Source organism: Thermobia domestica, chromosome 7 (genome assembly GCF_964235325.1).
Source record: "Thermobia domestica chromosome 7, izTheDome1.hap1.1, whole genome shotgun sequence".
NCBI lineage: Eukaryota > Metazoa > Arthropoda > Insecta > Zygentoma > Lepismatidae > Thermobia > Thermobia domestica.
In genome coordinates this window covers 38,460,668-38,477,802 of record NC_137460.1, presented here as the reverse complement: position 1 = coordinate 38,477,802, position 17,135 = coordinate 38,460,668, and positions in this window count along the sequence as shown.

Here is a 17,135-nt window from a genome sequence, read left to right as displayed (position 1 = left end):
ATAGGGAAGATAATATGTTTTTATTAGGTAGATTACCTTTTTATATTCCTCGACAAAATCTAAGAGGAAGAAATACTTTTTACATGCCTCATAATAGAATAAGTACTAACAAAAATTCTCCACTGTATAAATTATGTGATGCGGGTAATAGAATTGGGATTATGGGTTTAGATATCTTTCAGTATACATTTACGACTTTCAAGCGAAAGTGTTTTGAGATGCTAATTGATAAATTGTAGATTTGTTTTTGTATGTTATAACCTGAAGAAGGAAAAAAGGGTATACTTATTGTAATGTTCATGTTTAAACACTAGTTATATGTATGTTTGATGTTGCTCATCCTTTGATGATTGTATATAAAATTTTGTACTTTGTAATTGCCTTTGGGTGTTAAGTACAATAAAATATATTATTATTATTATTATTATTATTATTATTATTATTATTATTATTATTATTATTATTATTATTATTATTAGAAAGAAACTTCCCCGAACAGGAAGAATATATATTTATGCATGACAACAGTGCTGTTCACACTTCCCGGCAAACATGAGAGTGGCTCAATGAACATCCAGAGTTAATTTGTATTGAGTGGCCCCCTCTATCCCCAGATTTGAACCCAATTGAACATCTGTGGACCTACATGGTGCAAGAATGGGAAGAGAGACGTGAAGACAGAGACCAAACGTTTCTTCAAAATCATGTTATGGAACTGTGGCAACATTTTCGTGACACGCCGTCGTATTGCTCGAGACTTGTATCTAGTATCCCCTCCAGACTTCAAGAAGTTACCGACTCTGGAGGTGACTACACGAAGTACTAGTGTGTTATTTTTTGTGTAAACATTTATTTAAGTTTCATTTATTTATTATATTTTTTTCAAGAGCAATACTTTCGTTCTTCATTCTTTTCCTTTGCTTGTTTACTTATTAGTTCGTTAAAACGTAAAGGAAGAGTAGTATATCTTCAAAAAGTATTTGTGAATTTATTTTGAACGTTTCTAAGAATACATTTACTTTTTTTCTTCTTACTCTATATCATGCCCATATTACTTTCATTTCAGTTAATTAATAACTTTATTTCACATCTCGGATAAAAGTATTATTGTCTTTTTAACGATATTTTTCCTTTTGATTGTGTAATTTCTAGTTTCATTGAATTATCTCAATTCTAATGAATAAATCACATTTTGTTTATTGTCCCTTCCTTAGCTAAGTTCGAATTCGAGAACAATTTAGTGTAATATACGTTCTTTATTCTTCATATTGTGCAGTAATGACAATAGTAATTATTTTTCATGAGTCCAGTTGATTAGTGAGAACTTGGACAAACATTAACCTGGTGATTCTTTACGCAATGACAAGCGTAAAATACATTTTAGCTATTCTTTATACTTCATAGCGATGAAACATTCTAACAGTCTGTTAGCGTTTCCTTCCTCGCCTTCCAATTGAACTGTCTGTGTACTGCGCATGCACCAGTCAATTTCCATGAAAGATCATAAATAACCCTGATACTTTCTATAATATTTACGAAAGAATGTGTAATAGAATCTATATCAACAACATACATCATTCATCAAAGTAACGAAAACGCGTTCATGTAACAAATTAATAGATATATTATATCAAAGTAAATTAGGTATACATTTTAGGCAATAGAAAATGTTATTCTCTAATAAGAACTACTACTCGAAGCCTTTGCTACAATCACTAGTTGTTACCATAGCCGAGTGGTCTAAGGCGTTCGGCTTGTAAAGTACCATTCGAACTTACTTCGAGTCCCCGCCGGGTACAACGTCTTTTTCTCTCTCTTTTTTCACCTGTTTTCGATGTTTCTGTCTCTGTTCTTATCGGATTCGATTAAATAGAATTTCGAATAGAGACCAATATATATGATAAATAATCATTTATTTGCGAGTCTGCACTCGTACAATATACATTTTCGAGATTTTGATTTTGGAAATGAAGTGTATATAATATTGAATAGTAAAAATAGTAAAATAAAAAAAATATTCATATAAATATTGATTAATTAATTAGTGTTAAACATGGCTTTTGCAATCAGGATTATATAGGGAGGACTTACTTCTAAGTGCAATCCGAAAACAAATATTTGAGTTTTAATCTGACACAAAGTTGGTAACTTACAGGATAATTTATACATGATTGGTATTGTAATTTTTATGCTTTTTTAATAATCCTCTATACGTTATGATTTGACGAATTAAAAATGTAGAACAAGAAACAAGTGCAATATTATATTTGTTACGAAAAGCTTTTAAGCAATGATGCTTTCAGGACGTGATCTGAGGGAGAATTTGAGACCCCTCTCGAGCTAAGAAGTTTCCGCCTTCAGGACCATATATTCGATCGCGCTCAATGTGGACTACCAATGTTTGCCCTCCACCCGCATATTGAAATTCCCCCCGAGAATAATTTTCTGAAGTCACCACTGTTTATAAATAGTTTTTCGTTACAAATCAGAGGATAATGGAGTAGTGAGTATACTTCATATATTTAGCTATGGATTTAAGATTCGCAATTCATATAATGTTCCGTTCTAATCGAATTTGAAACAAAAGAAATTTTCAATGAGTTACTCAAAAAAATATTTTCAGCCTCTGGGTGAAAATAGGAAGACATTTAAAAAAGAAACAACTTGCTACAGGGTTTGAACTCACAAACATGTAATTGACAGTGTATCGACCCAAACCACTCGACCGTTTTGCAGGCCTTCTGCACATATTCTTTTTCCTTTTGTGAAAGCAGTTTTACTGTTCCATACTCGCTTTTGTTTATTCCGATACGACTATGAGTTCTCAGTAAATATTTGGACGTTACAGCTCTTGCAATGTATAAAAGTGTTTTTAGAATAAATCACAATCGATATTATGTCCTAATAACATACATAAAACAGGTTGAATTCGTGAAATGATTGAGGTTGGACTGAGCGTAAATGTTTTCATAGTTAGGAGCCTGGATATGCAAACCCGCTTAACGTGGGGATTTAATTTTGTGAAATTTGGTACGTAATAGCAATAGATACGATAGCATATTTATTTCTTACACCTACAGGAGATAAGTAAACAAACTATCTGTTACTAACTAACTAACTAACTCTATGGCCTATGGAACCCGGAGGTTCAATGCTACGCTCACAAAAGCTCTCCATTGACTTCTATCCTTAGCCAACTGGATTCAGTTTCTACTTTTTATTCCTATTTCTGCGAGATCCATCTTAATATTGTCCTCCCATCTGCGCCTGGGTCTTCCTAATCGTCGTTTTCCAATTGGCCCTCCAGTTAAGACTTTGAAAGTGTAAACTTGTCTGTTGCAGTAGAAATTATTATTGGCATCCAACGACATAGTCTTTAGCGCATAAGAATTCTTTTTCTCTCTATTTCTTGAAAATTACGCATGAATATATATACTATCTACCAGTGGCAGATCTCCAAAGGTAGAAACTGGGAGAGCCAGCCAGAAATCAGACTATGACAGGTGTATCATGAGTTTACTATAAATTTTCAAAAATATATAAGTAGCTTCAATAATTTTGTCACTCAGATAGGGATGCGCACGAGACAAGATTTGTGGCTGTCTCGACTCGAAAATGTGCTGTAAAAGTGTTGTCTCGACTCGAAAAATATATATATTTCTATTGGAAGAGCCGTGTCTCGACTCGAATTTTGTCAGGAAAATCCTGTCTCGACTCGTCTCGTGCGCATCCCTACACTCAGAAAACTGGGGAGTCAAGGCACCCCGGCCTAGATCCGCCATTGCTACCTATTACATCTTTGCATGTCTAACAGGGTGTCTTCAGTTATAGTAAATAACTGGACGATAGTAGAAATGAAATATTTTAGTTTAACGTCCCACGATTATGCTCGTTAGGCTAAGGAAGACGATAGTTAAGGCACTTGAATGATGGTGGAAGAAATGATGGAATGATAAAGTGGAAGGAAGAAAGAGTATCCCGAGAAAACCCACGGACACAATGTTGTCCACTACAAACTTACTTGATGGCGTGGGAGACCCGGGTTCGATTCCCGGCGGGAGCTCATGTGGTTCGGATTTCACGTTAATCAGTAGGTCCACGTCTGATATAGGCTCGCTGCTGAACGGGACGATAAAACCGGGGATCGAACCAGGGACCCCACACACCGAGAGGTAAGTACTCTACCACTGAGCCACCGCGTTCCTCAGAAATATACTAGAAAAAATGGATAAAATTTTTTACTATAACAAGGAAGAAGAACTGAAGTACACTTTGCATGGTGTCTCAGTGCTAGAGCGCTCAATTCTGGTACGTAGGGTTCTTGGTTCGATGTCCGGCCACGTGAGCTTGCAGTGGACGACGTAGTGCCCGTGGAGTTTTCTCGAGATTTTTCAGTTTCCTCCTATATTATCATTCCACCAATTATTTCACAATCATTTACTCTAATTATTCACCCGTTTACTTTAGCTTAAAGAGCAGGGTATAAAACTACATATTTCATTTCATTTAAGTGTTGTTTTTTTCTTTTTAAGGAATAACTGCTTTGCTTTATTATTTTATTAGTTTACTTTGGGTTACATATTGTCTCTTACTAAAATGATTATTATACGATAAATTGTAAATATAATATTTGTTAGTAATAAAATACAATTATATTTGATGAGTAGCCTCTTTGTTAAAAGAAGACCTGAGTTCAGTATTCAGTGGAGTTCATGCACTTCGGATTCCATAGGTCAATGTTTCATATACTGTATTACGGTCCTTAAAAGAGACATTAAAATTCACACCAAATATAACAATAATGAATAATTTACTATATTTTATTTATGATATAATAGACACACTTTGAGAACAAGATCCTGAGGCGAATGTTTGGAACCCAAGAGAAACGGGAATGGGGAATGGCGGAAACTTCATAACGAGGAACTACATAATTTATACGGTTTACCGAACATTAAGGCCATCATATCTAGAAGGCTCAGGTGGGTGGCCAGGATGGAAGAAAGTAGGAACGCTTTCAAAGTCTTAACTGGAAGACCAATCGGAGAACGACCATTAGGAAGACTTAGGCGCAGATGGGAGGACAATATTAAGATGAATCTCGCAGAAATAGGAATAGAAACTGGGAAGTAGAAACTGGATCCAGTTGGCTAAGGATAGAAGTCAATAGAGAGCTCTTATGAACGTGGCCTGCATCTTCCAGGTTCCACAGACCATAGAGATAGTTATAACAGAAATTAAATTCAAATTAAATATATCAATTTAGGCACAAAAGCGTTCTTTAAAACAGCTATTGACAAAATAATCCTTGGATAATATTTTAGCCGAACATTTGAGTAAACAGTCTGACTTAGTCCTATTGTCATCATGAGTGGAATTCCTGTAAGCTATCAAATCTGGGATTACGCATAACTGGAGATAGAAAACTGAAATTATGTCATTTGATAAACTTTATTGGAATGAAATTAACTGTAGCTTACCATTAGGAAACCCAAGACCCAGCAAAATACAGCAACTAACTTTTTCTTACAGTAGCGCCCTCTAGGATTATTAAAATTTTGTAAAATTTTACGTTTTAATATTAAAGACAGAATCAAAGTCATGAATTGATAACAGCAGGCTTCATAACTATGCAAGGAAAGCTGCTAACATTTCAGTTGTTCTAATCTATTTCTTAGTATTACTGCTGTATCGCCGGACCACTCGAAAATCGAAATAAAAGTACCAAAATGTAATAAATTAGGTAAGAAATGTACTACATTAGGTTATATTATGTTACCTTAAGTTAGGCGAGAGCTTCAAAACAGAAGCGTGTAAACTTTTCCAATTGCGAGATGAAAATCGTGTAATCGTGTACAATAGTGTGAAAATATATGCACCATTTCCAGTGGTGCCCACCCCCCTTATGTCCATGACGCACCCCCCAATTGTCTACCCGTACCTGTTCTTCCATGAAAAAAATCTTCTTTTCGATTAATTTTTACACTCCCTCAAACATATTTATACAGATTTTTTAACCCCCCCAAATATTTCAATGACACACTTTGCGTCATAGCCCCCCCTTGTGGGCACCCCTGCCATTTCCACCTGACTTTCCTACCACTAAATCATAACAAGTGTACCTCTCCGACAAGCGTACCTGTAGTCCTACCGTCCCCACATATAGCGCTGCTTACAACATCAAAAATAACTAACACCAACAAGTACTTTCTTAACTTCAACTATTCGTCTCACATGACTTTCACTCACTCTTGCTCGCAAACCAAAATCGATTTTCCAATTCACCTGGTTTTCTTGACCGTTGTCAACTCATGTAGCAATCTTGAAGAGTTCCTTTCTTTTCACTTCCAGACAACACTTGGGCGGTGTCAACCCATGTGGCGCCATGAGTCAATCTTTTTCACCTCCAGAAAATATTTTTGTTGGTCAGTGTCAATTCATCTGGCACTCATGAATTCAACTTGTTCATCTACAGACAACGCTTTTGTTGGCCGGTGTCAACTCATGTGGCATCCATGAGTTCAACTTATTCATCTACAAACAACGCTTTTGTTGACCGGTGTCAACTCATGTGGTATCCATTAGTTAAACTTTTTCACATCCAAAAAATACTTCTGTTGGTCAGTGTCAATTCATCTGGCACCCATGAGTTCAACTTGTTCACCTACAGACAACGTTTTTGTTGGCTGGTGTCAACTCATGTGGCATCCATGAGTGAAACTTTTTCCCATCCAGAAAAAAAAAACTTTTGTTGGTGAGTGTCAATTCATCTGGCACCCATTTAGCGATTGAACAGAGGAACCGAATGACAGTGCTATAGCGTATGCCTAACTCGTCTTCAATGAAACGAACATTTTTTTCTGAGTATATGCTTTCACGATATTCCTGAGCAGCTAATCCGAACATAATGCTGGTCGGTACTCATGAGACTATTTTTGCAATCGTGTGTTACCGAAACGGAATTAGACAACTCAATGGCGAATTGTAGGTTCATTCGCCATTCCTGGCCCAAATACACTGTTAATGTTCTTGGCGCCTTGCTGTGCAGTGTTCCAGTTTGAAGTCGTAAAGAAAAATCATTCGGAATTGTCTGTTATCCATGGTGTAATTTCATACGACCCTGTTCAACAATACACACAGTTTCCTGACTGACTGCGTATCCCAGCCTGTGTACAGTTTGCAACATTAGACACGTGATTGACATCTATCACTATATTGTGTTGCTCAGGTGAGTCTCCTACCAGACGTTAAACAGGACACAGCGGCCGAACTAGAAGGTAAAAACTGGGTGCAGCCAGACCCCCAGACCACGATAGGTGTATCAGGAGTTAACTATATGCTTTCAAAATTATAGAGAGTGGCCAAGATAAAAGAGGTCTCATGTGATATGAACGTGAAATTTACAACTTTCTTTGGGTTGAGCTTTCTATTTCTTAACGTTAGTGTGGCACTCTAGCGGGGTCTCTTGATGTCACGTGATGTCGAGTGGCTGTTAATGAGATAATAATAATTTATTATTCTATAATCTGTGTTTTACAATAAACGAGTTATAAGACATGGGGCCTCTTTTATCTTGGCCACTCTGTATAAATAATAGCTTAAATTATTTTTGTCACTAAAAAATACTGAGGGCCTAGGCTCCTTCGCCCCAGGCTAGATCCGCCACTGACTAGGGATGGCCGCATTTTTTCGAAAAATACTTTTTCGAAAAATTAATTTTTCGAAAACGAAAAGTGAAAAACGAAAACAAAATTTTTTTTCGAAAAACGAAAGCGAAAATGTTTTCGAAAGAACGAAACAACGAAAAAATTCGAAAAAGCGAAAAACGAAAAAGAGAAAAATGAAATTTCCGAAAATCAAAAAACAGATATTTCGAAAAAGGCCATCCCTATCACTGACAGGACATTTCGTTTGCACCAACCTAGTAAAAATTGGAAGCGGGTAAATAGAGTATCGTGGCTGTTGACTGTATAGTTGAAGGCGTCCAAGTGTTTAGGTTGAGCCAAAAACCATATTTATTGCTCATACATCTTGAAGCTACATTGCAACGTGTAAAAGAGGTTTTACCAAGTGAGCCTCATAAACTGGAAGGAAAAATAGAAGCCCGAGTGGGATGAGAGGAAGCTCCCTTGTCATTGTGCGTGCTCTACGTGTATCGAAACTGCAATGAAGAAGACGAAAGGCAATGGATGATCAGTCAGACTGTGGCTGTCACGTTCCTTCAATCACGGATCAACGACCACGTACGTGGGAGGTAAGTAACCCGTGTTCTCCCCAAAACACTCATTCATTTCATACTGACTGACTATCTATTGTATTCTGTTTTGGTACGGTTATAAAAAAAAAAAAAAAAAATTCAAACAGACTACACAAGAACTGGTTCTTCCCAGTCGTCTCTCTACGTTTCTTCTTCTTCTTTGTGTAAATAGCTCAAAACAATAAATGGTATGATGATACTAGAGGATAGGCTACTTAATACTTATAAATGGTATTAAATTACCTAATAGCTGTTTTCGACTCATTTAATAGCTAGAGGAGATTTTAACAACATACACTTAAAGTTTGATTACAAAACTTTTTTTTTTTTTTTTTTTTTTTTGGAAATGCAAACTAATTTCTATATTATTCGAACCTTTGGTTATCACATCAGTCTTATTAATAAATTGACGTAGTAGAAACATAATCCAATGCAATCTTAGAAACAACACAAAAACCTTTAAAATGATGTTTCTCCGAACCTTACCCTCTTGGCGGAACAAGATGAGGTTTTTATAATAATAATAATAATAATAATAATAATAATAATAATAATAATAATAATAATAATAATAATAATAATAATAATAATAATAATAATAATAATAATAATAACTTTAATTCAACATACACTTCACCAAAGTTTTTTAAAAAAAACTCACGCAGTCAACAAATACAGAGCAACAGGCCGGTAGCTAGCCCAAAAATGTTAGGGGGGGCCAGTAGAAGTTAGGAGGCTGATTATAGTTTATCACCATACTATAGTTCATTTGCAAGCCTATCGTTAAAATTTTAGGGGGGCAGAAAAATTTAGGGGGTCCCGGCCTCCCTTAGACCCCCCGTGGATACGGGCCTGCAGAGCAACAGAGCAACACATGTAAAAGTTACAAGTAGCATGATGTCTGATCACTGTTAGGTGCAGGCCGGTAGCCAGTCCAAAAATATAGGAGGGGCCTGGATGAATTTAGGGGTGCCCGATCCAACCATATTATAGTTCATCACCATATTAGCTATAGTTCATTTGGAAGCCTACCGTGAAAATTTTAGGGGGCAGCAAAAATTTAGGGGGCGGCACGACCCCCCTAGGCCCCCCTGGATACGGGCCTGGTTAGGTGTATAGTGTAGTCCACGAAACGTGACAAGAAATAAGGTTTTATTGTCTCGTCTCGTAAATTGTTTGTAGAATTTTCGTCTCTTGATTGATTCTCGAATGTCTGCAATTTCTTGTTTCCTCAAACTTTTCTTAAAATTTTTCTCGTCTTTTCTCGATTTTTTTTTTTCGATTCGTTTGTACTGTTCATTTACGCACGAAATTTATGTCCTTATTCAAAAAAAAAAAAATCACCTGGAAGTCATCATTATACTTCCGCATCACGAGAAATCCACGAAGGGTATGATATGAGAATATTTAAAAACCATATTTATTACTGGAGTATGTTGTGTATTGACTTACGTATCTTTAAACGTTGATAAATTCTCTTAATTATGTTCGTACAATCACTTGTAACAATTTCTAGTATTTTTCTTTCTTTCTTTTTCTTTTACTATGAATCATGCAACATTAAAGAGGGACACGATGGGTCAGTGGTAGAGCTCTCACCTCTGGTGCATGGGGTCTTTGGTTCGAGCACCGGCCAAGTAAGTTTGAGTTGAGTTGGGTTGATTTTAGTTTAGCGTCCCTTTCAGCAGCGAGGCTATATGAGACGTGGACCTACTGATTAACGTGGTTAATCCGAATCAGATAAGCTCCCGCCGGCAATCGAACCCGGATCTCCCACGCCAAAGGCGCGTACGGTAACCGCTTAGCCACGATGTAGCTCCAAGTAAGTTTGAGGTGGACAAAATCGTATCCGTGGCTTTCCTCGGGTACTCCCGTTTCCTCCACCAATTCTTCCATTATCATTAAATTGTCTTAATCATCCGTACCCCTTAGCCTAAAGGGCATAATCGTGGGACGTCAAACTTAAAGATCTAACACTAGAATAGTATTTAAGGTCTAAGACTTGGGTGAATTAGTATTGCCCACGAGAGACTACAAATTTATTGTCTCACTTAGAACTTGAAAATGTACTTCTCGTCTTGTAGGGAACACTATTTAAGACTAGCCACGGTGCCATTCTTAATACTTGTGTATCACCATTATAGTCCAGAAGGTCTTTGACTTCCCGCGCTTGGACCTGCACGTCACTGGGGGTGTGGTAAGGAGATAGCCAATCACAACCCTTCAGGTTTGCCTAACTTACTCATCGCAAGGTCACTCAACCTCAACCATCTACTGCGCTCAGCGAGCCACAAGTAACCAAGCTGGCAACTCTCTATGAACGTCACTACAACTTTTCGCGGGAAGCTAACGACGTTGTTATACCTTCCGTACTATAGTATAAGTGAAAGAACAATATACATAATGTGCTACCTCACACTGTATTTTTTCATATACAGAATTAGACCTATAGGTTAAAAAAAATGAACAACCTGTCAAAGTAAAAAGAAAGAAAATCTTAATACTCCCTTGTAAATTCAACATGACTGCAGGCATTGGGATGAAATTTGCTACGGCTATTGAGGACGGAACCCTACCTAAGAGACATATGATCATCCTGGCGGCCATCTTTCTATCCGTCATTCTGATTTCAACTGAAACTTGCAAATGTGATATATCGTTTGGGACTAGAAAATCGCCAAAAAGCAAGAATCTGAAATCAGTTTTTTTTTTTACCTTATTTATTCATATAAGAATGATTCACATGACAAAATAGCCTCCACGATAGTCGTATAGTACATTCGGTGCAAGGAAGAATCAAATCTACTTTTGGTTATTTTATATATATATATTTAATCTTTAAGATCTCTATCTGAAGCCCTTTTCAGAGCTTAAAAGATTAATGTTCAGCTATTGTAAATAAGCCTTATACAGTGAAAAGTGCAAATACTTTTTCTTGTACTTAGGTGTTCTATACAAATTATTCTGTATGTTTTTGTCACAACTTCAGTAATGTGTCTTGATTCCCTTGTGCTCTGAAGGTCCCATATACGTCCTTAAGTAAAGTTCTACCCTTAAGAGCAAGAGTACAGAATTTCGTCCCAATCCCTGCAGTCATTTTCAACTTACAAGGTTGTATCCAGACATTTGAATCACCCTGTATTAAATAATGATTTCAGTGATTTGTAGATTATTCTAGACTGAGGAAAAGCTTGTTTGGAATCACTGAAAAATAAAAAATGGATATGGATCAGTGGCATCGTTGAAGAGCTTGTAGTCATGGGAACGCAAAATCGTTCACACCGATTCTTCAGCAGCCCTTTTGTGTTTGACCATTGCCTTACCGTTTTCTAAGATGCAGAGTTCATTCAAGTTGACAACAGTGAGATGCAGGAAAGGAGCTTCAAGAAGGCAAATTTGCGTCGCTAGGAATTTTGATTCTCTCTGCTTTTGTTTTCTCGGTTCGTTTTATATTTTATGTATCTTGTTATTCCTAATTGTGCTCCAGAGTTTTTTTTGTGTTACCTTTTCTCCTAACATCCGTTTAGACTTCCAAACTTTTCTAGACAAAGGTATGAAAAGCCTTATTTAAAAAACGGCTAGCTATATCCGTCTGTTCGTCGACAAATATCAGAGCAAAGACAAGAGTTGAGTTGATTTTAATTTAGCGTCCCTTTCAGCAGCGAGGCTATATGAGACGTGGACCTACTGATTAACGTGGAAGCTGAACTACATGAGCTCCCGCCGGGAATCGAACCCGGGTTCACCACACAAAAGGCGCGTATGCTAACCGCTTAGCCATGAGGGAGCTCAACAAAAACAGAGATACCGAGAAGGAGTTCACATTCATTTATAATCGATTCAGCGTCCCAAGAATAGCCTCCATCTCATCTCTTAACCCTATATTGACACTGGGAATGGTAAACATCGAGCACTTCAGATTTCAACGTTGATCCCATACAACAATAACGATAACAGCTAGCAAGAAGCATTTTCAGTTTCCCAAGATTAAACATTAATTTTACCCTTGTTTCTTTACTAAAATTGAAAATGATAGAAATTCACTACACTTTCCGGTTTCATTATTGATCTAGAGATGGCGTACAATATTAATCTTCTGCTTCTTCTTCTTCTTTTATATGGAGAGAATTAGCTAAAGTCGAGCGGTAAACGAATGGGAGTGTTAGAAATGATGGGAGATAAAATAACAATTTTAAATATTATTAAGAAGAGAAGGAAGAGAAACTGATTGGGATGGGACATTGGCTAAGAAGGAACTGTATCATGGAGGGATGTGCTTGAGGTATGGTGGCAGGAAAGAGAAGGAGGGGGCGAATAAGACTACAATTAGTGGACGATATCAAAACAGAAAAATCGTACGTGAAGACAAAGAGATTAGCGAAAGACCGTGGAACATGGAAGCTTTTCAGTTGCAGCATGTGACCTGCAAGTAATGGCAGAATACATATGATGATGATGATGATGATTATGATAGCGTACCAAGAACATGTTCCATCTTCACCCTCAGAAACGCACGCAGAGGGCGGGTCTTGAGGGGTCCGGACCCGCCCGGAAACCCCGACTTTTCTGAAAATTTAGTGTAATTTTAGAAGTAATATTACAAATTTTAAGCCTCATATTGAATAAGGACCGCATTGTAAAACTTTGGAGCTCCCCGAAATAAATAAAAAAAAATCCCTGTATACCTGTATATCTCTATTCAAACCAGAAGTGGTACAAATATACGATTTCCGGTTTCAACTGTGACCATCGTAGAGCAAGAACGCTAACCTCGACATCAAGAACCTGTTTCGCGACAAGCTTCTCTCTTAAACCATCTGTTCATACCGGAAGTGGTAGAAATAAACCATTTCCGGTTTCAGCGTTAATGATAATAGAACAAAAAACAGTAATAGATAGTGAAAAGTAATCTTTTGAAATTGATTCAGCGTCCCAAGAATAGATTCTATTTTGACCTTTTTCTTATTCTAAAACCATGAGTTGCAAAAGCAAGTCTACTACGACATCCGGTTTCAATATTGATGCTCATAGCGCAAAAATAGGAAGAACTAGCGAGAAAAGACTTTTCAATGCGTTTCGTCTTAACTAATATTCGTCTATTCAAACCGGAAGTGGTAGAAATATCTGAATAATTTCTGGTTTCAAGACTGATCATCTTAAAGATAATAGGTAGCCAGAGATGTGGTTTTTATTTTATGTATGGATTTAGTATCTCATGACTAGCTTAATATCCGTCGTTATCCATTTATTTGCAACCGGAAGTCATTGATCTACCACTTCCAGTTCAAATAAAGTGTTGAGAAAAAGACTTATAAAATGCTTCGTGTAGAGAGTATTGTACTATATGTGGCAGAAACACGGATATTACGCAAAAGTGATGAAAAAACGACTGGAAATTTTTAAAATATGGTCGTGGAAAAGAATGGAAAAATGAAAGGAATATTTGAGTTTAACGTCCCACGGTTATGCTTGTTACATTAAGGGAGGCGATGATAAAAGCAAGTGGATGATGATGAAAGCATTGGTGGAATGAGAAAGTAGGAGGCAACGGGAGTACCCCGAGAAAACCTACGAGCACGATGTTGTTGTAGAAGAATGGAGAAAATCAGCTGGGTCTAGTCGAAAACGAACAAGAGAGTTGTAGAAATGGTGAGAGAGAAAATAATAATTTTAGATATTATTAAGAAGAGGAAGAGAAACTGGTTAGGACATTGGCTAAGAAGGAACTGTATCATGAGGGACGTGCTAATGAGCTTGATGGCAGGAAAGAGATGGAGTAGGCGAAGAAGACCACAACTGATGGACCGTATCAAAACACAGAAATCGTACGTGAAGACGAAGAGGTTAGCGGAAGACCGTGGAACACGAAAATTCTCAATTACAAGTGATCTGTCAATAATGGCAGAATACCTATGATAATGGTTATAAGTTTAAAGTCTACCTACTGTAGTTTCACATGATAATGATTATAAGTTTAAGGTCTACCTACTGTAGTTTCACATGATAATGATTATAAATTTAAAGTCTACCTACTGTAGTTTCACATGATAATGATTATAAGTTTAAAGTCTACCTACTATAGTTTCACATGATAATGATTATAAGTTTAAAGTCTACCTACTGTAGTTTCACAATATGAAACGCAACTCACTTGTTTTTCTTCTGTCACTGTTGTTGGGAAGCTCTGCTTCCGGGCCCAAATGATGTTAGAGACAATTAATATAAAACTCTAGCTTTCAAGATTAGAGAGAGATAATGGAACGTCTTACTATTCAGAACATTAGTCAACAAATCGCAAAAATAATTCAGGTCAATGTCAAAAAAATGACCTGACCTTAGCTAATTGACGCTACCTAATGCTATGGTAATTAAGGTACAGGCTTTACTAGCCTAAGCTAAGCTAAGTGAATGCATACTCTAGACAATTAAAGGTAGACTTTGCTAATCTTATGTAACAGTAGTTAACAGGATCTAAAGTTTAAAATACAAGATTTCCGTTGAAATACGACGTATTAATGCATCTTTCTCCACTTGTCGGTACTGAGAAGGAACGCTAAAACCCAACATGCTAAGACAGCATGAAATTTATTTTTCTTTAGAAATACTGTTATTTATAGCTATTATCTTCGGGGTATGTTTAGTACAAGGGGTCCAGAAGCAAGTAAAAAACACAAAATTTACAGGAGAAATGAGTGATGCAAGTACTTAGACGTAACATAACGTAACCAAATCTAACCTAACCTAACATAAACTAACGTAAGCTAACCTGAACTAACCTAAACTAATGTAATATTAGTGGAAATAAGCGAAATCTATCATGTTTTTAGAAAATTATGCGAGACTCCTACACTAATATAACATAAACTAAACTAACCTAACATAATCTAAACTAGCCTAACCGAACTTAAACTAACCAACCCTACCCTAAACTAACCGAATGTGAACAGAAATTACCTAAATTGTAACATTTTTTAGAAAAATGAAAATGAAATGAAATCTTTGAGTTTTACGTCCCACGCTTATGCCGGTTAATCTAAAGGAGACGGTGATGATGAGAAATAATTGAAGTGGTGGAATGAAGAAAGTGGGAGGAAACGGGAAAACATTTTTTAGAGAAAAGAGCTGGACCCCTTCTGCTAAACATAGGCCCTATCTTCATTTAAAAATAAGTAAAAAAATAAAAAAATAGTAAAATATTTATAGACATTATTTTTATGTTCACTTATTCTTAATCTATACGCTGACATCTTTCGTTATTTGTGGCTTTTTTTGAGTTGCCAACTTTGACATATTTTTGGTCCTTTGGGGCCAGAATGTTTTGCTTAAATTTCGTGCTTTCTTGCTACATTCTCTATATTTTTTTGATAGTTTAGACTAGGTTAGGTTAGGTTAGTACTTAGTAACTACACTTACGTAACACCAACTCATTTCTCCTGTAAACATTGTGATTTTAGCTGATTTTGGCCCCTCAGTTCCAAAATTATCCCCCCAATTTTTTTTTTTTCATTTTCTTCTTTCCTTCCCAATCCAAATTAATCACTGACCATTTGGCTACTGGAGAGTGGGTCCATTTTCAACATCAACAAAGACATTTTTCCACATTAATATGAAAGAAAGGATACAGTTTCTTAAGGAGACCGAAACTATATTTTTTTTAACAGAAAATGGAAAACTTATCATTTGCAAAGTCTCTGTTATGAATAAAACATTTAATTTTTTTTTAGTAACAACTATTTACTTTCTTTCCTTTCTTTTAAATAACTGGTCAGACATTTGGATACTCTTTACGATTATTGAATTATGTTTACAATCTCCTCTTAAACCATACGAGCACATCCAACTTTTTTTTTTTTTTCAAGTTGTTTCCTATTTCTTTCCAACTGTAACATACAAATTGTGACTTGAGAAAGAGAGAAACGTGTTTATAAATCAAAACTTTTGACTAATAATTTTAGACTTACAATCAAAGAGGAGAAAATTAAGTGTGTCTCTTGTATGTTCAATGATATATATATTTTTGGGGAAGTTCTTGTTTTCAGAAAAAAAAAGATTCATACATATCTTGCCATCTTCTACCATTGATTTATCGCTGGAGAGGATATAATTACAAATATTGCAAATGTGCATCAGACCAGTCACGAATTCTCCCTATCAACTGAATTTCAAATAACTCAAACTTTGTAGCATATATAATTAAATGATTTTTGGACAAAATCGTGCCGGGTGATTGATCAGAAAGAGAGATCTATCTTGTATTCTTCAAAGAAAAAAAAAATATGCTGCAGCAATAAAGCAAATCAAGTAATATTTTACAATTTTGTTACCACCCAAGTAACAACACTACAGTATCATTATGGAACTTGTTTCAGTAGGAAATGCATATCATATTACCGTTAGATGGCTCTTGAGATCAATGAGAACTCAACCTGAAAAAAGACTAACTGAATAACTTGATTTCATACACTTGATTTCACCATCAAAACGTAATTATTTTCCGATATTCAGAGTGCTGTCAGAGTAGATCTTCAATGGTAAATTGTGTATGAATGATCATGTAATGAATTGTAGAATGATTTAATCTTGATGTAGTTTTATAAATATGATTAGAATGATGTAAAGAATTCCTGAACATACAAAGAAATTTTTTCAAACTGACCAGTAATATAATGCGTTCAGTTCACAAAGGCATCTAGTCCAGTCAGGTCCGTATCCACGGGGGGCCGGGCCCCCCTAAACTTTGGCTGACCCCCATAAAATTTCACGATAGGCTTGCAAATGAACTATAATATGGTGATTAAGTATAATATGATTGGGTCGGACCCACTCTAACTTCTACCGGGCCCCCTAAATTTTTGAGCTGGCTACGGGCCTGAGTCCA